Source organism: Pteropus medius, unplaced genomic scaffold (genome assembly GCF_902729225.1).
Source record: "Pteropus medius unplaced genomic scaffold, Ma_sr-lr_union100, whole genome shotgun sequence".
NCBI classification, from domain to species: Eukaryota; Metazoa; Chordata; class Mammalia; order Chiroptera; family Pteropodidae; genus Pteropus; species Pteropus medius.
Genome location: NW_024347790.1, coordinates 7,751,339 through 7,778,487, shown reverse-complemented (window position 1 = coordinate 7,778,487; position 27,149 = coordinate 7,751,339). Strand labels below are relative to the sequence as shown.

General features: G+C 37.7%; 1 non-coding gene across 1 annotated transcript; it reads right to left on the bottom strand.

Annotated features, from left to right (window-relative positions):
- Positions 1-21,848: 21,848 nt before the first annotated feature.
- Positions 21,849-21,952, bottom strand: LOC120614749 (U6 spliceosomal RNA). The gene has a single exon (XR_005656065.1). It is a non-coding gene; the product is annotated as a U6 spliceosomal RNA (small nuclear RNA).
- Positions 21,953-27,149: the final 5,197 nt, after the last annotated feature.

Here is a 27,149-nt window from a genome sequence, read left to right as displayed (position 1 = left end):
AGAGCGCGACTGGCATAGTTTGACCCACTGATAAGGCGAAGTCAGGAGTAATGTTGGTGTGGCTAAAGAAGGGACAATTGTGTTCGGTTTGGTTTTTTTCCGCCCTCATCATTTTTCAGATCGTCGGAGCCACATATGCTCACTTTAGAAAATCTAAAAAGCATAATTATAAAGAAACAAAATAATCCTACCACTTAAAGACAAACACCAGTTTTACCTACGAGAATGGTTTTTCCTGGTTCAGAAGTTTACCGACAGGGGGAATGGCCAGTAACTTTCCATGAAGCCATGCTGCTATTTCTTTGATTTCACCTTGGCAGCACTGGAATTTAGTGCTATTTCTTACACTATATTGTAACTGCCCTAAGGGAGAATCTATCACATAGTAGTTGCTCAATAAACATTTCTTTTCTTTTTTCACACCAATTCATAGCATTTATTAAACATTTCTTAATTGAAGTAAATTAAATCAATCTAATTAGCCAGCAGCGGACTTTTAGGCAAAAGTGGAAGACTAGAATCAAATGTTTAGTTTTGGTTCACAGTTATAGCCAAGAACAAGTCAAATTTTATCTGCTGAGAGAATAGAGTTTTCTTTGACAATAGAACATCTACCTTAATAAAACATCTTATTTTAATTGGCTTGATGGAATTTTCTCTCTCTGATGGTTCTGACATTTCATAAATGTTCAGAGGGAAAAAAAGTCACAGAATGATCAGTATTTAATTTCTAATTAGAGTATTTTCCATTATTAACACAAGTATTTTCAAAATTTGTTCCTAATTCTGGGGAAAAATCAAAAGGCAGCTTGGTATACAATCAAGAGATCGGATCTGAAGGTAGTGGATATAGGTTTAAAATTTGGTTCTGACATTTCTCTCCTTGACTTTAATCGAGTTACTAAACCATCTAAAATTAAGAAACTATCTTCGTTTTTTCCTTGATAAAATGTAGATAATACCCACTTCACTGAGTTGTTTTAGGTTTAAGCTTGGAATAGCAGGCAAATGTTCCCGGTAAAATACCTGAATACATTGTAGGTGCTCACAAATGTTTGTTAATCCAAGGGAATCATGTTCTCTTACCTTTTTAGGTGGTGTTTTTCTTCCTGGGATTATTTGCAATATGGCATAAAATAATTTTAAATGTAATGAGTAGCTTAGGTAATTATTATCCTCATCATTTTATAAATGGAACAATATTCAGACAGTCATTAGGGTTGTGTCTACTTGAGACAATTATGCCAATTATGCAGTATAACTTGGGTCAAAACATTTTTCTCTTTTCCTTTAGTATACCTTTACAGAGAATTTATGCGAGAGAGGATTGTCTTCTTACCCAAATAGCTGATCGAATCTTCTTACCCAAATTGCTGAGGTGAATCAGCGAAGACACATAATTCTCGTTCTGAGATCTAAGACATTGGTGAAAAGTTTTAAACAGAGGTGAGCAGTCACACCTCGGTGTCTCCTGGGAGAAGGACAGCTGATTGGCCATCCAAGTGACACTCGTTCCAATTTAGCCATTGTTCAGGGCACAGCCCACCAACTTGCACACTCCTCAACTCTATGCTGTCACCACCCAGGGCTGACTAGGCTCTAAGGCTGGCTGTCACCCTGACAATATCACAAGAGACGAAGTTAATAAACCAACAGGCCAATCGGTTTATTTATAAGGAAAGATTCAGGTTGTGGGTAAAGCAGACATTGACTCCTCTGCCCTCCACGCCAGACCACCTTCAACCCCGCTTTAGTGAACTACGTGGAAAACCAGTTTGTGAGAACTTTGTTGTGTAAGCCTAGAATCAGAACAAGAGGAATTAGTTGTACAATTCAAATGTTCGGTCGCAACGAGTATTTGGATTCTGTCCATTGTGATTAATGCCTTTGTTGCCTGCCAACATCCCAAGTAAAATGAAACCCTTTCGGGCATTGTCATCGATAACAATCTGGCCTGGGTGTACCATGACTGAACATTTCAGTCTGGACTTTAGTGCCTGGAGTGGTCAGACCAGTTAACGATACCTCTCAGAAATATTCAGGTTATTGGCCAGATTCCTTGAATTAAAAAAAAAATTGTGGCTAATTAAAATAGAAAGCAAAAGTATATTGATTCAAATAAAGCCACCCGATTGCCATGGTCCTTAAATAGACACAATCTTAACCTGCCTGGAACCAGGTGGGGCCAAGCGCTAAAAAAATCTCCCACCTTTAATCTCTTGCCTGTGGCTGGAGGGACTGCGATGGGGAGGGTGGAGGGGGCGGAGACCAGGCAAGCGGCACAGACATGGCCTGGAGCGGACTTGTGAACACTGTGAGCTGAGGTCACCTGTCTCCATTACCTGATAAGGAAACCAAACGTGGCCAGCCAACCGTTCTGTTTCACTTAGTTCATGTTAGTTTCCTTCCCTCACTTGGTACTTCTACCCTCTAACGAGCTTGTCAGTGGGAGCACCTTAAAGGGCCATTCGTAAATAATATGTAAAATCTGCCAGTGTGGGCCTTCGGGATGACGAGTTAGCCTTTTGAAGGATGGTGACATTTCCTTCTATGTATAGACATTTTCTAATAGAGCCCTCATTTGAAATCCGTGTGCAGTCAGATTTTAAGGACATCATTTAACAGGTTTTCTCTTCCTTCCCTTCCTTCTGTCTTTTCTTCCTTTCATTCTTTCTTTCTTCATTTGTGAAATCCTTACTTAATATTTTGTTCTGCTTAAAGTATTTGGAGCTGTAAGGCAAGTTCCACAGTTGGCTCCCTCCTTCGCAGCCCACTGGTGGCATGCAGGCTCAGGGGTTTAGGCTCTGTCCCTGTGTGAATCATAACAGAGCACTTATTAATGCATTTTGTTCACTGATAAAAGGAAGTCATTCTCAACCTATGCTCTCAAAAAATATTGATTTTCTTGCACAGAACCAAGCCATCCTGCTCTTAAAAATTAAACATTAATGACTTTTTCACAACTCAAAGAGAAATTTAGGGTAGTGGCTAGTGATCTCTCTATTTATGCAGTTGTTTTTCCTTAAATTTTTGACTCTTGCTAGAAATTGTATATAAGCATTATTTGTCTGTAAGAGATAGTATTTGATTTAACACAAAATAATATATTTAGTTCCTACATATTCACTCTATCAATGGTTTCTGGATTCTATAAAAGGCCTCATGACTTCCAGATGCGCTGCCACATGAAAATATTTAAGAACTACTAATATATATAACTCTGTTATTAATTAACATTAAGCATTTTTACTGAGCTTTGATTTCTATTTATAATAATATAATATATATTTTAGAGCAAAGCACAATCTAATATAACACCTCATTACCTGCTTGCAGATTTTCTCAGTCTATGTCACTGTTATCTAACGATACATATGAACAAACCTTATTTCCTGTTTGTTTTTTTTCTTATTTTTAACTACCACTGGCTATGTAGTTTCCCTCCTATTCAGTAGATGAATGCCTGTTATAATTTAGGTTTCAATTGCTCCTTTAAAAATGTGTTTGTCATTTCTGCCAGAAAAGGCCGCATTTGGCCTCTGTGGTAACACGTTTTCTCCCAGCTCACTGGAAAGCAGTGCTTTGCATTGGAGAACTAGCTCTAGCTCCGTGGTTCGCAAACTGGGCTGCACATTAGAATCTCCTGGGAAGTTTTCAAAAGTCCAGATTTCCAGGCAGCATCATCGACCAATTAAATTAGAATTTCGGTATGAGATCCAGGTAGAATCTTTTTTAAAGCTCTCCAGGTGACTCTAGAGTGCAGCCGAAGTTATAAACTACTGCCTTAGATAGAGTTCTTACTTACGTGTTACATGACAACCTGCCTTCCGTGGGATTCTCTGATACACCATGATTCAAGGAGATAAGTTTTCCTCACTCGTCCCCCTAAATAAAAACCTAAATAAAAAAAAAACAAAGCAGCCATTAAGGCAAGGTTCATGTGATTTTTGCCCGCTCATTCCCCACATTTTTCTTTTAAGAGTCAGCTCTCCAAGCTTAGACTAAAAGGCCAGACGAAGTAGGATAAAAAAAAAAAATTACAATGAATGGTCCCTACAACTTTATCTCATGACCTTTTCCACTGTTTCCTAATGTTAGCTTTGCATATTTTGTGACCAAGGATGTTGTAAAAGTCTTTCACCACTTTTTTTCTATGAGAATTAGTTAACACTGTGTAGTTGTAGTTCTTCATTCAATTTCCTTCAGTCAAAAGTTCTACATATTATCTGAAATCTAAATTAAAACTTTTATTGTCTATTCATCCAAAGCAATGTAGACTGTAAAGTTCTCATGAACAATAATTACCCTTTATTTATTCATTTATCTCAGTGACTACTAGAGTACCTGACCCAGAGTCATGGCCCTTTAAAGAAATCAGTTAGTTAAACAATTAATGAACAAATGGGCACATGCTAGGATGCAGAGAACTAAGCACCTATTGAAGTCAAATCAGAGAGAAGTTCACAGATAAAAGCGGATAGTACGTACTCCTGACATGTGCATAGTTAACAAGGAAAAAGCCAAAGTAAGTGCAGGCAAAATGTCCAAAATTTCTAGTCAATTGTCAATGGAGGTAATTATGAAGACATAGACATGAAAATAGTTAAGTAGCCATAAATGGCTGACAATAATAAAAAGTCAAAATGAGTGACGTGCATAAATTGAATTGCATAATTTCATAGAAGATGGAGATGAGATGACCGTGGCTTACCACCATTGAGACGGAGTTGAAATGGATGTGGGGCGTGAACAGACAGTCGCCCCTTATTAGATCAGAAGCTTGATCAGCCAAGCTGGATTAGAAATTTTCTCACAGGGAAAATGGTATTTGAATTTTATAATCTTTGAACAGTGTGTCTGTGTTTGGGTTTAATAGTACACTGATATTTGAGTTTCAGAATAATTTATCTGGTCGAAAATGTGTAGGCAGAAAACCAGAAACAGGAGTCAATTTATTACCAGAATAGCCTAAGTAATGAGCATGTGAAATGAGTGTATGTAGTAAGAACTAAAAAGAATATGTTTGACAGCAAGAAGCATTTAAGATGAAGAATCGATGGGACTTCAGAGCTGGTATTCTCTATGGAAGGAAGGAAAGGGAAGAGGCAAAGATGATTCCAAGGTTACCATCTAAGTGATACGCACTAAATTAGTAAGGGGACTGAGGGAAAACTTTACAGATCTCTCAGCATCCTCAGAGAGCACCTAAAGTCCTCTGGTTAGGATTTTAATGGCAATCTTAGGTAAACAAAGTGGAAATAAGGGTCTTTTCATTTCGATGATGAAATCTGAGAAGATATATCAATTACTAAGGTAAATTTAAGCAGACATTTGATATAATTTATTTTCAGAAGCACAGATCTACATTATTTTCAATACAATTAACTTCTAACTGAAAATAGCCATTCCAATGGCTGACAAGCATTCTAATTTTACCAGAGAGAAAAGTTTTCAGTAGAGCAGTCATGTATATAACACATTCTGATGATATTTTTTAATTTAGAGGCCAGAGTATATCTTTAAGTGATCCAAATAAAATGCAATCAAAGGGTGAATTGTACAGTAATACATTTCTGTATCAAATACACATTCTGAAGAAATTTTATTTGTTTTAACTCTCAGGTAGTAAAATTGATAGAAACATCCGTATTCTTCAGTGGTGCAATCTGAAGTTATCCTTTTTAAATATTCTTAGCAATAATGCTTCCAATTCAATATCACAGCAATCATGAATAACAGCTACTCGTATTATTCTATACTTTTGGTAGGCAGTACCAGCATTCTCTGAATAAAAGAATGAACTGAAGTCAGTAGAGTAGACTCCTATTTTCTCTTATCTGGGCCTTAATTTATTATGCCATCTCACTAGAATTCTTCTTTGTGTGGTTAACTATGCATATTCTACCCATACTCAAGGGTCTGCTCAAATATCGCTTCCCCTGCTCCAAAATTCTATTGCATTTGCTGTCTTTGTACCTTGTCTCAGTCCATTCAGGCTGCTAAAACAAAACCACAGAGTGGAGGGCTATGAACAACAGAAATACATTTCTCACAGCTCTGGAGGCTGGAAGTCTAAGGCCAGGGTGCCAGCATAGTCAAGTGAGGGCCCCCTTTCAAGCAGCAGAGGTCTCATTTTGTCCTCTGTGGGGCAAGGGAGCTCTCTTGGGTCTCCTTGATAAGGAACCTTATCCCATTTTAGGGACCCAATCACATTCCAAAGGCCTCACCTTCTAAATAGCATCACCTTGGGGGTTAGGTTTTGATATGTGAAATTTGGGCAGACACATTCGTACCTTAGTGCAACTCAATGAGACGTGTCATTTTCTAGGCTTATTACTTTTCTTTTCGCTAGTGGCAGCAGGATGAAGGAACAAGCTAAATGGCATCTTCTTTAGGAAGAACCAGACAGATCCAGAAGTTGGGACATTCTGGCCTTGTCGCTTTAACAAGACAGCACTATAAGAAAAAAGAGGGAGGAGGAAGACTGTGCTGTATGGAATAATATCTATGATATGTAACAATCAAGTGCATTTTATGGTTTGAGGTTAGAACCTGTTTTGGACAAACTAGGTACAAAGGACATTTTGAGGACAATTTGGGAAACTGTTATACAAACAGGATGTTAGATGAGAAGGAGACTTATGGACGTGAATATTGGAGATTGTTAACTGGAAAAAGCAACGAACAAGCCGACATGAACGGTATGTTCTCCTAGAAAAAGATTTGGAAGAGTATACACTAGGAATTTAATAGTGATAATCACTGGGTAATGGGATGAGGTCTTATTATTATCTCATTTTTGGCTCCTCTCAATTTTCTAATTTTCTATAATATACATATACTGTATTTGTTATAATAAAAGTTATTTTTTAAGAGAAAAAAAAACTCTTGTATTCCTGGCTAACCTGTCCATGCCTCACATCTGCTCCTGCTCTTATATTACCTGTCAGTTTCACCAAGATGCCCCCAGGAGCTCAGCCAGAGACCTGAGAGTAATGCTGGGTGTCTCATTTTCTCTCACCTGTCACAGGTTTTACCTCCTAAACATTCTCCAGTCTGTCCATTTCTCTTCTACCGTTGATTTTGATCCAAACCCAATTACCTTTTATTGGAGGTTAAGCAACAGTTTGCCAGACAATCTCCCTGTGCCTGGTCAGGTTCTCTTCTCCATCAGAGTGAGCTATCTGAAATGCCAGTATGCAGTATCCTTCTCCTGTTCAAAGTTGCTCACTGTTTCTGTATCCCCTCTAGGATACATCCCACATCTCTTGGTGTGGGATGGAGATCTCCTTAGGATCTAGCCCTTAGGGATGTCCGTCCTCGACCCTTGCCTCACACTGCCCTCAGCTCCAGCATTACTGACCCACACATATTTCCCTGTACACGTTATGCCCTCTCGTGCCTTGCTGCAAGTATTATTCCTCCAGCAAGCTTTCCCTGATGGGCCCTTGTCCTCAGGCTGAGTGTCTCTCTTTCTGCACTCAGGGCACTGCCCATACTGCTGCATTCACCACTTACCCCTTTGTACAGAAATCATCTGTCTGTGTGTCTGCATCTTCCACTAAACTAGAGGCTACTCCCGAGGAGGCACTGGGAAGCATCTTATCCACAGACGTGGTAGGCACGTAATACATATTTGAAAAGCGGATCCACAAGTTACCAGTGGTCAGTATGCTCCCTCAGCAGTGGTGGGTTTCCTCACTCTCCTGCTGGCTGCCTCCAGTTCCTACAGCATTCTCTGGTAGCAGCGTCAGGATCGCAGATTGGAAGCCTGCCCCTGGGAAGAATAACGCCCACCAAGGAATGATAATGGCCCTCTCTGCTTGGCAAGATTGTGAAGTGATTGGAAAGCTACCAGCCTTCTGGGTTCCAGATGCCTGCCTGCCTGAGCCAACTCTGGGATGTTGCTTTTTCCATCTGCTTTCCTGCCTTCTAGACCTTAGTTTTGTTCTGGCTACAGAGACACAGATGCTCTACTCCCTTCAAAAAGTATCTCTTGCAGAAGTTGACCCACTTTATTTATCCTCACTGTGCTCTAGTTTAGTCCCTGCATTGGGCTTCTAGGCAGCACAGAACCTGCTGACTAGTCGCTATCTGGCCATTACCTCACGAAAACGGTAAGCCACGTCTCCAACTACATCTATATGTCCTCATGTGCCTAATCACACCTAGCTCCGCGCTTTGCATGTAGTAAATTTCAGCCCATCTTTGTGGATTCACCTATGTTCTGAGTAGTATCTTTCAAGCCCCTCATCGTTTCATACTCTATTTGCTAACCCTGTTTTACACATTTCAAAAACAGTTCTTATCCTAATCATCGGTTAGTATTTACCCATAACTCCATCTTTGGATGGCCTTAAAGTCTAGTACCATTCCTTTTTATCTACACACTCATTAATTCATTTCTTCTCTGATTTGCCTCTTAAAAATAATTTTGAGCACATTTTCAAGCACCTTTTGCCAAATCACATTGGAATTATCTATATTCTGGAAATATACGTATTTGAACGCTTTTTCCTATTGCCTTCAAATAGATTATTAAATTCTCTTTCTTCTTCCAAGTTCTGTAGATATTGCTCCATTATCTCCCATGTTCCAATGCTAGAGAGAAATCTTAGGCTAAGCAGGCTTTATATCTTTGGGAAGTAATATCCTTCTAAGCCTTCCCTTCTCCTGCCCCATTGAACGATAAATTGTCAGCTGGCGGCCAGGCAGGAGTCTGGATCTCCCTGGCTAGAGTCTCCTGAGGCCCAATAGACCATGTGAGACAATGTGAGGGCCTGGGGGACAAAGCAGGCACCAAGTCTGGGTTCTGGGAGCCAAATGCCTCAGGGCTCAGAATAGGAGCACAAGTGAATGCAGGGCAGAATCTGAACTGGATCAGGGAAGCTTCTAGTCCTTCAAAAGCAAGAGGCACCATGATGGTGATATAATAGTGGATTAGTCAGCCTAGATTCAAGGGCCGGGGCTGGAAAGATAAGATCCTTTCAGAGTTAAACATTTAACTACAATATCTACTTTGTTTTTTCACTGTCTTTGAAATAGGAATGGTGTATTTTCTATCTTTCTGTACCCTACCTCCACCCTGCCCAAGATCACCCATTTTGAGCCTTTGTTCTCAGATTTGTTTTCCATCTAGATGTTACATGTTTTTAGATTTATATAAAAAAAAATTTCTCTTCACATCTTATTATTATTTCTGATTCCATGTGCTCTACTTTTTTTTTTAATAACAATAGTTTATAGACTGGCAGCTCACCATAGCTGCCTCTTTATTTCAAATTATTTGCTTCAGAAGAAAATGCAGGAGAATATCGTTGGGCCTTGAAGTTAGGCAAAGATTTCTTAGATGGGGCATAAAAAACACAAACTATAAAAGAAAAATCGATAAATGCAAGTCCATCAAAATTAATAATGTTTGCTTCTTGGAAAACAGCATTAAAAAATGAAAAGGTAAGCCACAAATTAGAAAAAATATTTATAAAACATATCTGACAAAGGACTTGCATCTGGAATATAAAAAATATCTCTTAAAACTCAATAATAAGAAGACAAATAATCGGATTGGGGAAATAGGCACCAAAGTTTGACTAGCCATTTACGAAAAAAGAATATTTGAATGGCCAACAGGAAGATGGAAAGATATTTAACATCATTGGTCAATAGAGAAATAAAAATTCAATCCATAATGAGATTCCACCACACATTCATTAGGATAGCTAAAATTAAAATGACCCATAATACCAAGTTTGGTGAGAATGTGGTACAACACGGTGTTAGTAAAAATGTAAAATGATATAACCCCTTTGAAAACAGTTTGATAGTTTCTATACAAGTTAAGCATACATTTACCATATGTGTATACCAGCTTACCAACATATGTACCAACATTTTCATTCCTAGGTACCTATCTAAGAGAAATGAAAACATATGTTCATATGAAGACTTCTACATGAATGCTTACAGTAGCATTTTTCATAACAACCCCCAAAATGAAAACCATCCTCATGTTTATCTCTGGATGAACAACATATGATGTATCCATACAAGGGACCCAGTTATAAAAAGAAATAATGAACTACTGATACCCAACAAGAATAAATCTCAAAAACATCATGCTAAGTGAAAGAAGCCAGACACAAAAGAGTGTATACTATATGATTTCATTGATAAACATCTCTAGAAAAAGGCAAAATTAGAATAGGAAAATAGAATAGAAAATCTCAGTGGTTTCCTGGGACTAGGGGCTGAGGCGGGGTGGGGATTGAGTGTAGCGGATGCAAGAAGGTCTCAGGGTGATAAAAATGTTCTAAAACTTGATTGTGATTGCACATCTATGTACATTTACCAAAACCTATCAAACTGCACACCTACGCTAGACAATTTTATTCTGTGTAAATTATACCTCGATGATGCTGTAAAAAAAATTTGTCTTCACATTTTAAATCATTTCCTTAAGCTAGTCATCTACAGATGATTCAATTTTCTACAGTTAGGTGGAATAATACTTTATATTGCTTTCAACTAAAGTTTTATTTTAGTTTGTGTATGTATGTGTGTTTATTCCAAAGATCCTCTTTTATTGAGAACTAAGGAAATATTAACATATTTTTCTTCTGTTTCATGAGCAAATCTATTACATGGTAGGAGGGATTCTTCTCTAAGCATTTATAAATTTGCTGGTGAATTTGTTCACAGTTCCTTTTTCTGTGTGTGTGTTTTTTCATTTTAGAGTATAATCTGTTGCTCTTTGATGAATATATTGGGAAGCTGTTTTCCAAGCCTGGAAACCTGGACAGGAAGGCTCAGGGTGCATGAAGAAGGGGGTCTGGGGGACTTGGAATCTCAGAGTACAGAGCAGAAAGCAGGAGCAGGCTGGAGGACAGCAGGAATTTGAATTGTGGCCAAGAGCAGGAAAGCAGAGCTGCCCAAGCCCCGATCATTAGGCATAGAAAGCAGAGACTGGAGGCTGGCTGAAGAAGGCGCAGGGAGAGGCTAACAAGGGTGCCAGTTCAGCAGGAGCTGCTTCCAATCTTTCAGGGAGGGCAGAGAATTGGAGAAACGCTTACAGAATCTGGAAAGGTTCCAGTGCTTCTGAGTCTCACAGTGGCTCCTGCAAATCCTCTCCTTTATGAACAGGCATCCGAGAGGCTGGGAGGCTCAGTGCTTCAACTGCCTCACCGCTTTCCTCCCAATCCTCCCTGTTATATCTCCTGAAATCTCTAAGCAGCATTTGTTCCTTCCCAAACTCTCAGCAAATGTGCTTAAGGAGTTTTGTTTTTCAAAAGAAAAAAAAAAGGAAAGCTCCTTTAGGCTTCCAAAGAAAATGTGTGTTTGGTTCTCTTCAGGTGGACTATATTCCAAACAGAAAATGAAATAATTAATTTTCCAAGTTCAACCTTAAGGGTAACTGCTATTGAAAAAGGAAGCTTTGTTAAAATCCAATACCTCCCTTCTAAATTTGGTCCTCACCTTCCCTCCTATCTCATTTCTTATACCAAATAATTGCTCACAGCACCCCAGTACAGGTCTGTCCTTAGAGATGTTCCCTCTCTGCAGGACCATGTTCAAGAGTATCTGTGATGTCAATGGCCTCTAGAACTTCCTTGCCCTTAGTGACTGTTCGTGAGCTATTCTTAAGTCACATTTAACAGAGCTGGAATAACGATTTGGAAGAGGCAGCAGGACGAGAATGCAGAAGCCTCTCAAAAGACCTTCAAATGTAGGTGGAAAGGGAGAAGTATGAATGTATTTGAGGATAATTCCAGAAAGTAGGAGGGAACAAAGGACTTGAGAAACAAATAGGTTCTGAGAGATTCTTATAAAAAGAAGTAGCATCCTCTGACGTCTATAGAAAGGAAGAGATGTTTATTATTGGAAAACTCAAAAAGACTGGCATATTGGTCTGGCGCGGTGCCAGGCGCACAAGATGATCTGGCAAAGATATCAGAACTCTTCTGTTAAAGCATGGATCACATGTGTGCTGAAAATGTGTTCTTTCTCCGGGACCGAGGTGACAGACAGCCACATCACACGTCATCCCTTTTTCCACCCCACTTCTAGCCAGCCAATAAACCCAATCATCACCCAGTCTGCCGCAACCGTGTGCCTTCCCTAGCCAGCTGAAGAAAATATTTTCAGAATGTGGAATGTAAACAAGTTTCCTACTGTTAGCAATTCTATGTCATTTACTTGTGGTTTATTTTATTTTACTTTAAGTCACATTTAAATTCAAAAGATTGCCAGTCTGCATGATGCATGTAAACAAATCAGAAATATAGATTAGAATTGCAACTGATTAGTTAGCTGTGAAAGCGTCTGCGTAAATGGAAGAAGGGGTAAAAATCTATTATGCTTCTGGGATATCGCCTCTCCACAGGAAATTCAATTGTGAAAAGGGCTTTAAAAGCAATGACTTTAGTCTGTGTTTTCTACACGCTGGTTACAGTAAATGCTAATAGAATACCTCGGCCGAACGGCTGCGGTGTCACGTGACACAGCTTCACAAAGAAAAACAGGGAGCGATTCTGAAAGGAAAAAGAAGTCCCATAAATATGAGTTGGCAGACGGTGATCACAAAATGTGTGTCTCTCATGGAACTGAAGACGTTTTTCAAGAAAACACAATTTTCCAGGTCCATTATTTCCTGTCATTTGAAAGTACATGTCTACAGTGTATGTTGCTAAGTGATAAAAGGGGTATGCACCTTCAGGTTCTCCCTGAGAATCCAAATCAAGACTTGCCTTCGTTTATAAATTTTCTCTGAAATATATTCTGTCTTCCAAATCAATAAAGAGATAAATGAGGCATAACAATTTCATTATTTACCCACCAGCCTACACAATTGATAGTTTCCTGGCACAGTGCCGTGAATTATACATTTTCTAAAATTTTGTCAGTGCTTTAGAGTAACCTGGTCCACCTTTTCTGTATTATTTGGAGGCTGGGAAGCTAACACGAAAATTAACTAAGGGATATACACATTTGAATTTTTCATGGTATCTTCTGAATTGGGGTCAGGAGGAAATCTTGGGGTCACAGATGGGTCAGGCAGCAGCGGATGTCCCCCTGTGAGCTCACCACATTCCATCTCTCTGTTGCTTCTTCTTCCTTCATTCAAAAAAGTAATTGGTTTCCAGCTCACCCAATTAGTCTTATCACACTTTCTCAAGTGATACCAGCTGTATCATGACTCACAGCAGACTCTTCCTCAGAACAAAGCCCCGTGAAATAAGGTCCTGTGCTTTACAAGATTAGGCACCTGGAGGATTGCAGGAACAATCATCTTGAACCACCAATTATTTGGATCATTTGGCAAAAGGAAAAGCTACTTCCTCTAACAGGTGAGATCTGAAAAGTTTTCACCTGAGAAGGAGAAATGGATAGCTCAAGAAAGGGGACTTAAGGCATGCTGGGAGATATGGGAGAGGATAATCTGTGTTTTGAATCGAGTGGCTCCACTGATAGATTTTGGTCCCACACCTGAGCACGCTGACAAAGTGAAACTTCCTCGTTATCAAGAAAAGCCCTGAAACCAAGTTTAATCTTCCCATACATTCTGGGTTCTTTTATAAACATAAATTTCAGCTCATTCTCTCATTCATTTGTTCTGGAAACAAGTCATTTATGATAAATTATGGAATAATTATTGTTAAGCTTGTAGGATTACTGCGGTACACTTTTCTAAATATCCAGAATGTCTTATTTTTTCATTCCATTCGCCCCACTTAATTCTTTATAGTACATGCCTGAACAATACGAAAATCTGACTTTAATTAGGCATCCGATTGAAAGCCACATCTTGAGCGATTCAGTGAGAACTGTTTTCATTGTGAATAATTCTTACTGAGAGAAGTCTTTTCTGATCTAATTTGAATCTCCTTGATCTAAATTAAAACCATGCTTGCCTGTTTTATTACAAGGAGAAATATTTATTTTTCCTATTCATAATTCCAATTTGGCTCATGAAGGAAGGGGCATTTATCTACACCCGAGGGGTGACGGGGAGAAACACTGAAGAGCTAGACGTCCACTAGGCCATGTTTTATCCATATGAAGGGTCTCTATGTTCCATCTGGCCCAAATCCTCCGTTCCTGGATGGACAATAAGGATCAGTGCTCTCCTCTGCTTCCTGTCCCTCGAGTGTTCCCATGTGCACTAAAACCACTCCCTATCCCCAAGGGTACGCTAGGAAAGTGGTCCCCAACCATTTTGGTACTAGGGATTGGTGCTCCTATGAGAATCTAATGCCTGATGATCTAAGGTGGAGCTGAGGCAGTGATGCTAGCGCTGGGGAGCGGCTGCAAACACAGCTTCCCTGGCTGGCCTGCCACTCACCTCCTGCTGTGCAGCCTGGTTCCTAAGAGGCCAGGACTGGTAGGTCTGGTACTGGTCAGCAGCCTGGGAGTTGGGGGCTCCTGCTCTAGGGCCTGGAAATCTTCAAAGAAAGGAGCCCGGAGTCCTGTTTTAGCCCCAGACTGGAATCGCATTCTCTGACAGTTTTCCTGCATTGGTGTGGCAAAGTAGTAGAGGGAGACTCATTGATCTAATCACTTGTAAAGAGTCTTCCTATTGGTCCCCATAAAGTAAGTCTTACCAAGTGCATCTGCCAGAGGCTGTAGGACATAGTGGTTTTAGGCGCTGCTGTGGTCTGAATGTTTGTGTCCCTCACAGACATTTCAAATTCATGTTGAAATCCCAATGCCCCAATGTGATGGTGTTAGCAAGTGGGATTTGGGGAAGATGTTGTTAGGTCATGAGGGTGGAGCCCTCATGAATGGGATTAGCGTTCTTATAAAAGAGACCCTACAGAGCTCCGGAGCCCCTCCCACCACCTGCGGTTACAGCTAGGAGTCTGCAGCCTGGAAGAGCACCCTCACCCTGCTCTCAGACTTCCAACCTCCAGAACGGTGAGAAATAAATGTCGATCGTTTATAAGCCACCTAATATGTGGTATTTTTGTTTTAGCATCCTGAGTGGACTAAGACTGGCCCCAATAACTAAGGACTATGTATTGTCAGACCCGAGAAATTATTGTTCCTCTACGTTCTTGTTTTACATGAAAGATAAGGTGATCTGCAGGTGTTCGCCAGGCACTTGGAGGATTCAAAAGAGAAGCCCTGGTCTCTCATCCTCAAGGAGTTTTCAGTCTTAACTCTGTTGGTTGAATGATTCATGGGAGCTGACTGATTCCCTTAGGCCTTGTTTTATAAGATACTAATAATTTTATAACTTCCTTTCGCGACATTCCTAGTTTCTAAACTGGAATTCTGAGAGTGCAGAGTACTCTACTAAGGTCTCATTAAAATGAAAAACTACTTCCTGATCTTGCAGAGTCAAAGCTTTGCATTTATGTTAAGCTTTAAAAATAGCATCTTTGTCTAAACAATGGGCACCACATTGGCTGCGCATGTAGCATCTTGCTAAGTGTATCCTGCTCACTGCCATTCTCACACTTCTGGTGTAATCCAGCTGGAAGCAGCTCTCCCTGATTCAAACACATATGTGGCATGCATTTCAGCACTCAGCCATCCTTTCCTGCTATTTAGTTAAAGAACAGCACACAGGTCAGGGAGCCAAATTACTCAAGAACTTCGGTCGTCATTGGCTGGCTCACATCTTAGAGTTGTACAGAATTTGGGTTATTATAGTATCTCCAGATTTTTTCTTTCAATTTTTCATAAAAATGGCTTGACGTTATGTTGATGCCTATTATGATTCTACCCTGTTCTAGCTTCCTAAGGCCTTTTTAAAAAAATTGATTTGTTACTTCTATTAGTTTATCATAGGGTAGTGTTCTCCCAGGATGAACTAATAGAGTGTTTAGGATGAGCGTAAGAAAATTATTTTTCCCTGTCAAAGGCAATTGGCAGTCACCTCAAAAATTCATCAAGGGACTCATAAATAAAATTCAAGATATTTTTTACTTGAAAGAGAATATACACTATTCACATAATATTTAAATCAAAAACATTCTCTTCAGTAAAAGCAACAAAAAATGCATACATAATGTTTACACTGGTTCTATATTATAGAACTGTTAGAAGACCCAGAGAAAGAAAAAGAAAAATAGAAATAGAAAAAGAAAAAATTAAGAGGGAAGCCTAGGTGGAGACAGATACCAAAAACAAACAAACAAACAAACAAAAAAAACCAAGCAAACAAAAAACAGACAAACGCAAGGAAAAGTGAGAGAGAAAAGCTCAGACAAGTCAGGTAAGCTTTAAAGAGTCACATCAAACAAGAATTCTTTAACCTATTGCCATTAAACAGAGAAACATTTTTACTACTAGAGCATAAGTGAAATTATCGTGGGGGACTTTACTCCCAGAGCAGACACTTGAGGTCTAACCATAGGGCCAGTGTTCTCCCTCCCTTGCCTTAAAGACATAAATAAATATCAGGAAACAAAACAATCGAGTGTGTGGAATTTAGAGATTGGGCTCATTTTAGACAGGAGTATCAAGTAGATGTTTGGAAAGGAAAAACTAATATAAAGCTTTAAGCTGGTTTCCATACACCATATAAAGACACTTCCCATACACCTGAGGATAGACCATGAAAAGGTAGCAGGAAACCAGCAACAGAAACACAGGATTCTGGTTGAGCCAGAGTCCTCGCCTTCCTCCCACTTCACTCTGCTTCCCCGAGTGTGCTTCAAGAGCCACAGGCCCTCCTCTCTGCAGACATCGGTGTAGCTGTGGTAGGATGAGGCACAGAAAGCGGGAGCCAGTTCATACTGACTTGTGAGAGCCAATTAAATTTCCAGGAATTCTGCAAACTGGTGGCTAAACACAACCAGTATTAAAAATTAAGCGATATCAATGTACAATTACATAAATTATATTCAAATCAATGGTAATAAATACTCAAAACTCATCATTTCTTAGTTATTTTCCTATCTTTCCTTTTACCTATGCTCTATTCACATTTTTGGTACCTGTACAGTAGGCAATGTCACGGTGGCATGTGCATCTCTTCTCAACTCTGCATTGAGTGAACTCATGTTGGTAGCTTGAAATGAATCATGTGGGAGCATGCACAGCATGGAAATCAACAAATGCTACAAACTAGGACTTTTTGCTTTTCAGAGAACAAGTTGATGGTTTACCAGCACACCACTGGATGGAGGGGAGAGTCAAATGCTATTGCCAGATTTTTCAGAGAAAAATTAAGTTCTACAATGACTGGAATGCAATGGAATGGTCAAATGTATATTAAAACAGCTACTAAGGTATGAATATAGTCAGTTTTATTTGTTCTATCACAAATGTAAAAGTTGCTATTTTGTATGAAGATAGAAAGTAAATAACAAAAAGAAAAGATGATTACCTGGGTTCTTGGTGAGCATTAATGTTCTTCCACTGTTAGCTGCATCACATTGGCTTCTGTCCCTTTGGTCAAAATAAGTCACATTGCTAAGCCCAGAGTTAAGTTAACGAAGGTTAGATACCAACACCTTGGGGCCATTCCCCAAATCAACCCTCTGCCCTACCAAACCGGAAATACTAACATCTTGATGTTCCTTCTCTAGCATTTCTTCAGGATCCTCCATCTTGGAATGATAAAGCTGTGAACTTTAAAAAGGAAACCAACAATAGAAATCAGTGTGATGTTCATACGTGTGTGTTCAAATGTGTGTGTGCATGTGTTCTAGAGAGGGATGATTTCTGAAAATAAGAAAACTACATCTAATGCTAATTCAAAATAGGCACTACCAGATAATGATTCACATTTTGCCAACAATGCATATTAGCCATCCCTTCTGGACACATACTATCCTATCTTTCAATTTTTCTCCTTTCTCACTTAACATTTAAGTATATCTCCATAAAGCTACAGTTGACTAGGTAAACAGAGAGTTGTCTTCCTGGCATATAAAATGTTTTTACTCAATTCATCTGGATAGGGTCTAAGCTCTCAAGGAATATTTTTTTCTTTCTTAAAAATTGAAAACTTAAAAACACTGGACCCATTAGTCCATGTGTATATGCATCTCATAAAAAGCGGGGCTTATAAGAAGGCAACCACCTGCTTATATGATGTATTTTGAAGGGTACCAGAAAAATCTCTTTACTGACCAAATACTTCTTCACTTCCTTGAAGCACGGGACACATGTTTAATAATTTTAGGTGAACCTTTTACGAATAAGAGTTTTACTGGTGGATACCTATCTTGGCTAAATTTAGGCCTGATAAAATGATGTACGGGCTAGGCACTTGGAAGAGGGCAAAAAAGGTAAGTGTCAGAAGCAGAGAGAAAAACTTTGAAAAAGGATGTAAAGAGGTTTTTTAAAAAGCAATCTTTGATTTTTAAAAATTCAGCTGAAGTTAATTGAAAATATAACTAACTAGTCTATTAAGTGATACGGATTGTCCTGGGGTGTAACACAGTACCCCACCATGTGCCGTGTGGGCAATAACCTAAGTGGGGGGCTGCCAAAAAGCGTGCTTTGGTTCTCAAGAGGCTGTAGCTTGGTCTAGCTGTGTTTTAAGGCACTGTGAGGGCATTATGGGACTTTTTCCTCCAGTTGTGTTTTGGGTGTTATGAGAAGAGCTGGCATTTATCCTATTCCCATGGAAGGCCCGAGCAAGCAGCTGCAGCTTTCATTTCTAGGATTGCCTCTTTGCAACCACCGCAGAACTCCCTTCAAAATAGAAACAACAAGTTGGGGACGATATTACATTTTTCTCCTTTTAAAAATCTTTACATTCTTGAATTCTCTTCTGATTTCTCAAAATCTTAAGATAATGACCCTCCTCTACCTTTAGTCAATTTCCCATGTATCTATCATTTATTAACAGAGGTGTTTTTCTTTTTCATAAACCAATCTCACTTCCTGCTGTACCGTTGGAAAGAATGTAATCTCAGGTTTCTGATGCAATTGACCTTTATTTTTAAAGACTGAAGCTAGAAAGTCCTTTCCTTAATAATGTCACGTATATCATTTCATTCCTTATTAAGAGAGAGGAAACAATTTTCTGAGTCTTTTTTTTTATTTTTCTTTTTTGTCCCATTTATTCTGAATTTATTATAATTCGACAAGGAATAATCTGACTTGTTTTTGACTACCTATGAAGAGAAGGGTTGCATAAGTAAAAACTGAGCATGATTACAAGAACAATAACTGGTCTACCTAAGATAAGAACTTTTTCAGAAACTTTATGAGAATACATTTGCCTGTAATTGATATAAAAATATAAATACCTCACTGATGGAAATGTAAAATGACACAGGCACTTGGGAAAACAGTTTAGCAGTTTCTTAAAAAGTTAAACATACACTTACCATGTGACAGAGCAATTTCCTTCCTAGGTATCTACCCAAGAGAAATGAAAACATGTGTCTATCCAAAGACTTACACACCGGTGTTCATGACAACATTATTCATGAGAAGGAAAAAGCTGGAAACACTCCAAGAGTCCATCAGCTGGTGAATGGACACACAAACGGTGGTGCATCCATACAATATATCATAAAAGGGAGAGAACTGATGATACATTCAATAACACAGATGAACCTCGAAAGCATTATGCTAAGTGACAGAAACCAGACACATAAGACTACAGATTGTATAATTCCATTGACGTGAAATTTATACAAGGGGTAAAACTGCAGAGATGGAACACAGATCAGTGGTTGCCTGGGACTGGGTTGGGAGGGGGATCATCTGCAGACAGGCCTGAAAGTAGCTATTGGGTGATGGCCATGCTCTAAAACTGGATTGTGAGGATGGTTGCACAACTGTATACATTCACGAAAACCTATCCAGCTGCCACTTAAAATGAGTGAATTTTATACCATGTAAATTATACCTCAATAAAGCTGCATTTTAAAAGAACATATTTAGTAGCAGGAAAAATAAGAAAATCTATGATGATCTGTTTACCTTTTCAAAAAGAAATAAAGAGGGAAGGGGAGGACAAAAAAGGTAAAGGGAGTCAAACCTATGGAGACAAAAGGAGACTAGACTTAGGGTGGTGAGCACAGATGATGTAGTATAAAGTTGTACGCCTGAAACTTATATAATGTTATTAACCAATGTCACCCACAGACATTTAATTAAAATTAAAAAATTAAATCAAAAAACAGAAAGGAACACAGGAAGGATAAACCAGAAAACCATGAAGTTGGTTACCTATAAAGGGAATGTGGCAGTAGAACTTTGGGAGGGAGGGGCATTTGTACAAATATAAAATGGAGAACAAACTAAAAGAAATTAGCTCAGTTAGATTTCAAATGAATAGAATAACAACACAGAAAGAAAATAGAGAAAGGAAGACCTAATCCGAGGAATATGTGAATACAGTATTTGACTTATATCCACAAGTTATGGTGCGGTAAAGGGACATGGAGGAAATTGAACTCTTTTCAGTAGGTTTGTTTTATGGGGAGGCAAGGATGAAGTAATTCTGAAACTGTTTTAGCCGTGTTATGCAATTGAGCAAGTAGATAAACATATTGTTTGGGGAATCCACAGTTCTCACTAGAAAAAAACAAATGCAAATATGAAATAGGAAAAGACGAGAAAAAAACATTGTGGGGATGGATGGAAATTGAATTATTGCTATGGACCCATGATTTCTAAAATACGTGTATGTTCACATGTATATAAATTTATCTATGTATATAACTGTGTATATGTATAAATAGCCATTGATTTCCTAGTTCACTCAATGGAAAGTTACAAGGAACAAAGATACCCCAGGAGCAATGAGCACACCTGGCACCTAGATCCTGATTTTCAATACCTCTCCCCATTAAAATGAACCAAAGCTCTTTATACAAATGGCTGAATTTAGGTCTAGGGCAGATAGGTACAAGAGAAGCCTAGAAAATCTTTTAATTCCAGGTATTAAGGAAGCGTTCGACATGATGGACGGGGGAGTGTCACACATCACAGGGACACAGGTGCCAGCTTGGCGGGGCTTCCCTGGCCAAATCTGAGACAATTTGAGCACCAAAATAATTGAATGCAGTTATTGAATTATAAATAATTAAAAAAATAAGTTATTCATGTTTCTATATCTATGATAAATATATAAGTAACTGGGGGGAATAGGAAGGGTTCCTGCTTAAAATAGAATACTAAGTGCCACATGGTAAATGGGGACAGAGTGCTAGAGTTGGAAAATAACCATTTTGCAACCATCATGATCTGTATTCAGTCTCTGTAGGTTTACCCCTTCTGTAAATTTCCCGTCAATGGAATTATACAATATACAATCTTATGTGTCTGGTTTCTGTCACTTAGCATGATGCTTTTGAGGTTCATTTATGTTATCGAATGTACCATCAGTTCTCTCCTTTTATGCAAAGATCAGTTCAGCAGATGCTGAATTCAGAAAAATATTTTCATGAGAAGCAGGATATTTGCATGAACTTAAAGTATCTCTCCATAGATTGCATATACATGAGAAAGAGAGAGGAAGCAAATGGACGAAATGTTAATAAGGGTGAATCTGGGTAAATAGGTAAACAGCATAGGATATATTTTTGGTAATACTCTTACACATGCAACTTTCTATGTTTGAAATAATTTTCAGATAAAATGTTTAAAAATTGAAGGAAAAATAATCTAAAAGTCACCCTTCACCCCAAACTCCTCTTCCCAAGAGTAGGCCAATGTTAACAGCTTTGCATGTATATTTCTAGATCCATTTCTATGCATTTTTTATTGTGGTAAAAATACATAATATAAGATGCACTATATTAATCATTTTTAAGTAACACTTGTGTGTATATTTATAGATCTATTTCTATGCATTTTTTATTGTGCTAAACATATGCAACATAAAATTTACTGTTAACCATTTTTAAGGGTACAGTTCAGTTCATTAAGTACAAAAACAATTGAAACACTTCTGAATTTCTGTGTCATCCTTGTGCAGAGGCCATGCCAATCTTCTCTATCTTTCCTATCTTAGTACATGTGCTGCCAGAGAGAGCACTCTATGCGTTTTTAAAAGTACATGTTCCAATATTAAAAATGTAATCATACTGTACAGAAAAAGAAAAAAAAAATGAAGATGAAAGATGGAATTTCCCAGTAAAACAAAAACAAAAATATTTCTGACCAGTAGAACTTGCAAGCATGTTAAAGAATCTCTTCGAGCAGAAGGAAAACAACAGATGGAAATTCAAATCCACGCAAAGGAATAGAGAATACCAGAAATGGTAAATCTATGGGTAAACACAAAAACATTCTTTCTCTGATTTAATTTCTTTAAAAGATATTTGACTATTTAAAGTGAACGTAGTAAAGTGTGTGGAGTTTTTAACACATGTAGAAGTAAAATGTCTGACAATAATTACAAAGTATGAGAGGAGGAAAATGGAAGTATACTGTTGTCAGGTTCTTACATGACACATGAAATGACATAATATTATTTAAAGGTAGATTGTGATTAGTTATGATCAGTTAAATATTGTAAACCCTAGACCAACCACTGAAACAACTTTAAAAAGGAAGGTATCACTGTAAGCCAATAGTGAGATAAAATGGAATCATAAAACAATTAGATTACTACAAATGAATAAAGAAACAAAAGAAAAAAGAGAACAAAGAATAGACTAGGAAACCAATACCAAAATGGTAAATTTAAACCCAACTATATCGATAATTAGATTGAATATAAATAACCAAACATTCTGTTATTACATATATCAAAACATTATGCTATACACCTAAAATTAATACAGTGGAACATGTCAATTATATCTCAACTTAAAAAAATACTCCATAAAAAACTAAGATTGTCACATTAGATTTAAAAAATACTGTTTACAAGAAACCAACTTTAAATACAAAGATGTGTGCAGGTTAAAAATAAAATATTATCAAAAAATTTACAGAAAAAAGTAAAACATTAGGTAATATATGCCACACAAGCACAAGGCAGAGGAAAGGGAATTTGCTATATTAATATTAGACGGAAGAGACTCAGATTAAGGGATCATATTGATAAAGGGATTAATGCATCAAGAAGACATAATAATGCTTATGGAGCTTTAAAATACATGAAGCAAACACCGATAGAAGTAAAAAAAGAAATAGACAAAATTATAGTTGTAGACTTCAACACTCCTCTCTCAATAATTGTTAAAATATATGAATAGACAATCAGTAAAGATACAAGAGATTTAAATAGCATTATCTTCCAGCTTAAATTAATTAGCATTTATAAAATACTCTACCTAATGACAACAGAATAAACATTATTTTTGAGTGTACATGGAACATTTATCAAAATAGACCACACTTGAGGCAATAAAACAAGTCTCAATAAATTTTAAAGGATTGAAATTATTTATAGTGTATTCTCGACTACAATGCAATTAATTAGAAATCAACAATAGATATCTAGAAACACTGCTATGTTCAGAAATTAAACAACATACTTCTAAATATAACACAAAGATTAAAGAAGAAATCACAAGTAAAATTCGAAAATAGTTTGAACTGAATGAAAACAAAAGCAGCGCCTATTAAAAGTGTGGGATGCATCAAAAGCAGTGTTTGTTAAAGGGGTAATTTATTACTTTCAACACTTATGTTAGAAAGAAGAAATGTTTAAAATCAAATATCTAAGCTTCCACCTTAAGAAATTAGAAAAAGAAGAATTACTTAACCCAAAAGAGAAGAAAAGAAATAACCAGAATTCAATAAAATAATAAGTGGACAAACAATAGAGAAAAACGGTGAAACCAAAAGCTGATTCTTTGAAAGTGAAATTGGTAAATCTTTAGCTACACTGTACAAGAAAAATAGAGGGTACAATTATCAATATGAAGAATCAAAAATTCTACATACACTAAAAGGATAATAAGGGACTATTATAAATAATTTTAAGGCAATACATCCATCGAATTAGATACGATAGAAAATTCCTTAAAAATCAGAACAACTAAAGCTCAATAAAGAAGAAATAATCAAAACATCCTGACTTCTATTAAAGAAATTGAAGTTGTAGTTATCAACCTTTCTATAAAGAAAATGCTTAGATCCAGATGGCTTTACTGGTGAATTCTATCAAATATTTAAGGAAGAAATAAACCCAGTCATAAACAAAAAAATAAAGAGGAAAAGACTTTCCTATTTGTTTTATGAAGCTAGTAACACCCTAACACCAATACTAAAGAAAAAAAGAGGAAATTATTAGGATTGGAAACTACAGACCAAGACTCCTTATGAACCCAGGAACGAAAAGCATTAACAAAATGTTAGTAAATCAAATTCAGCTATGTATGCATAAAAATTAAAAAAAAAGAACATCATGACTAAGTGGGATTTATCCCAAGAATGTAAGTTTGATTCGACATGCAAAAATCAATAAACGTAATTCACCATATTAACAGACTAAAAAGGAGGGTCTATACGGTCAGCTCAATAGATGCAGAAAAACATTTCACAATTTTCAACACTCACTCATGTTTAAAAAACAAACCAAGACTCAGCAAACTAGAAACAGAAGAAAATTTTCTCAGTCTAATAGAGGAAATCCACCAAAAATCTATAGCTAACACCATATTTAATAATTTAAAACTGACTTGTTTCCTCTTAAAATTAGGGAAAAGACAGGAAGTCCCTTCTGGGCATTTCTATTTGACAGGAGCTTCTAGTCAATGTTATAAAGCAAGAAATCAAAACAAAGACCATGTAGTTTGGAAAGGAAGAAATAAAACTGTTATTATTTCCTGTTTATTTGGTTGTATATGTACAAAATCCTAAGGAAGCTACCAAAAGCAACTACAACTAAGTAAATTGAACAAAGTCACACAAAAGGAATTATTTCTACGTGCTAGCAACAAACAATTGGAAATTGAAAAAATGTAAATATATCAGTTACAATGGCATCACAAAGCATGAAATACTTAGGGATAAATTTATCAAAATATGTGATGATATGTACATTGAAAAATCCAAGACTTTTCTGAGGTAAATTAAAGAACATCTAAGTAAATAGTGACATGTACCATGTCTATACCTCAAGTGACTCAATATCGTTAAGATGCCAATTCCCTCTAAATTGATCTATTGGTTAATACAATCCCAATCAAAATTCCACCAACATTTTTTTGTAGAACTTTATATAGAAATGCCAAAGACCTAAAATAGCCAAATAATTTTAGAAAAGAACAATCACTACTTGATTTCAAGACTTACTATAAAGCTAAAACAATGAAGATAGTGTGGTGTTAGCATAGGATAGACATATGGATCTATGAAACTAAATCGAGAATTCAAAAATGAGTCTACACATAAATGGTCAATTGCTTTTCAATAAAGGTGCCAAGATATCGACAATTAAAACATGGGTGTTTTAACCAATAGTCGAAATAAATTCTGAAAAGACAGTCTCTTTAGCAAATGGTTCTGTAAAATATCAAATTTTCATATGCAAAAAAAAAAACAAAATAAGACCAAAAAAAAATCTCAACCTTTACCTCACACCACATAAGAAAATTAATTCCAAAGCATTCTCGGTCTAACTGTAAAATCTAAAACCATTAAACTTCTAGAATAAAACAGGAGAAAAATCTTTGTGATTTGGGACTAGACAAAGTTGTCTTAGGACACAGGCACAAACCATGAGTAAAAATCAATAAATCGAAGATGTCTTCGAAATGTAAAACTTTTGCTCTTTAAAACAAACTGTTAAGAAAGTGAAAAGACAAGCCAGAGATTGGGAGAAAATATTAGCAAAATATACATGTATGAAAGGACTTGTATCCAGAAATTGTAAAGAATTCACAAAATTCAATAATATGACAAACGACCTGATTTTTTTTTTTAAATGGGCAAAAGATTTGAACAGACACTTCACCAAAGAAGATATACTAATGGCAAGAAAGCATGTGGAGAAAAAAAAAAAAACATTCAACATCATTAATCTTTAGGAAAATACAAATAAAACGACATGAGCTACCTCCATACACCCTCCATAATGACCAAAATTTTAAAACTGGCAACATCAAGTGTTGATAGGTTGGGAAGCAACTGAGACACTCACAGACAGTTGCTGATTGGAATGCAAAACGGGCCACCACGTTGGAAAAGCTCGTCAGTGTCTCATAACGTTATACATAGACTTACCATATGACCCCACAATTCCATGTCTAGATATTAACCCAAGAGAAATGATAATGCACATTGATGTGAAGGCATGAATATTCATAACATCTTTTTTCATAATAGTCCCAAACTGGAAACACCAAACGTCATCAACAAGTAAATGGAAAAACAAATTACAGAACACTACCTGGCGATATAAAGGAACAAACTTCTGAGAGAGGCAACAAAAACCACACTGAAATTGTATTTTGCTTGTTCTTGTTCTTTTGCCCTCTTGGCTGCAAACCGCTCCCCCCCACTTCCCCCTCCCCCACCCCGCACACCCCTCTCTGCCATTAAAAACTCTTTGAGATCGGGAACTGTCCCCTCTTTTCCATCCTATTCCCGGTGCCTCACACAGAGCCTGACCTACAGTGAGTACTCAGTCATTATTTGTTTAGTGAAATCATTTTGTTGCTTTTCAATGTTCATGAAGTTCTTATTTCGCCAAATCAGCTTGCACGCTCTGGGGCACTGGGTTCTTTTCTCATACACTCTATCTTGGTGAAAAACAGCCTCCATTGTGACTTCTGGATGACTGGTCCGCGGTACTGAAAGCTCCTGCGCTCCTGCGCGGTTCTCTCCCCTGAGCCATGAGGGTTTTGAGCTGAAGTTCCGACCTACTTTAGGTTCAGGCGCAGCGCCATCTCAGCCCCCGTGTTTGAATTATATGCTCCTTTGGCCAAGCTTTAGGAGCCAACTTGCAATTTGGCTGTTGCAATATGTGTTGGCACTTTCGAGTGTGGTTTGGGCTCACTGACACTCGTGAACTTGCACAGAGGAGGCTCCTCTCTCCACGGAGGCTGGGCAGTGGGAGAAGGGCCCTGGCTGCTGTCCCCACTGAGAACAGCCCAGATGCTCCTTGAGGAATCCTTTAGGCTCCCTTCCAGATGGAACAGACTTTTGGACGCTGAGCTTCGGGTGTTTTGGCCTCCAGAGATGAGTACCCAGAAGCCATGTCACCCTGGAAGACACTGACAAAGTTTTCACCCCTGCTGGGTTTTTCGTTCAATTAAAAGTATGTTCTCGGGTCC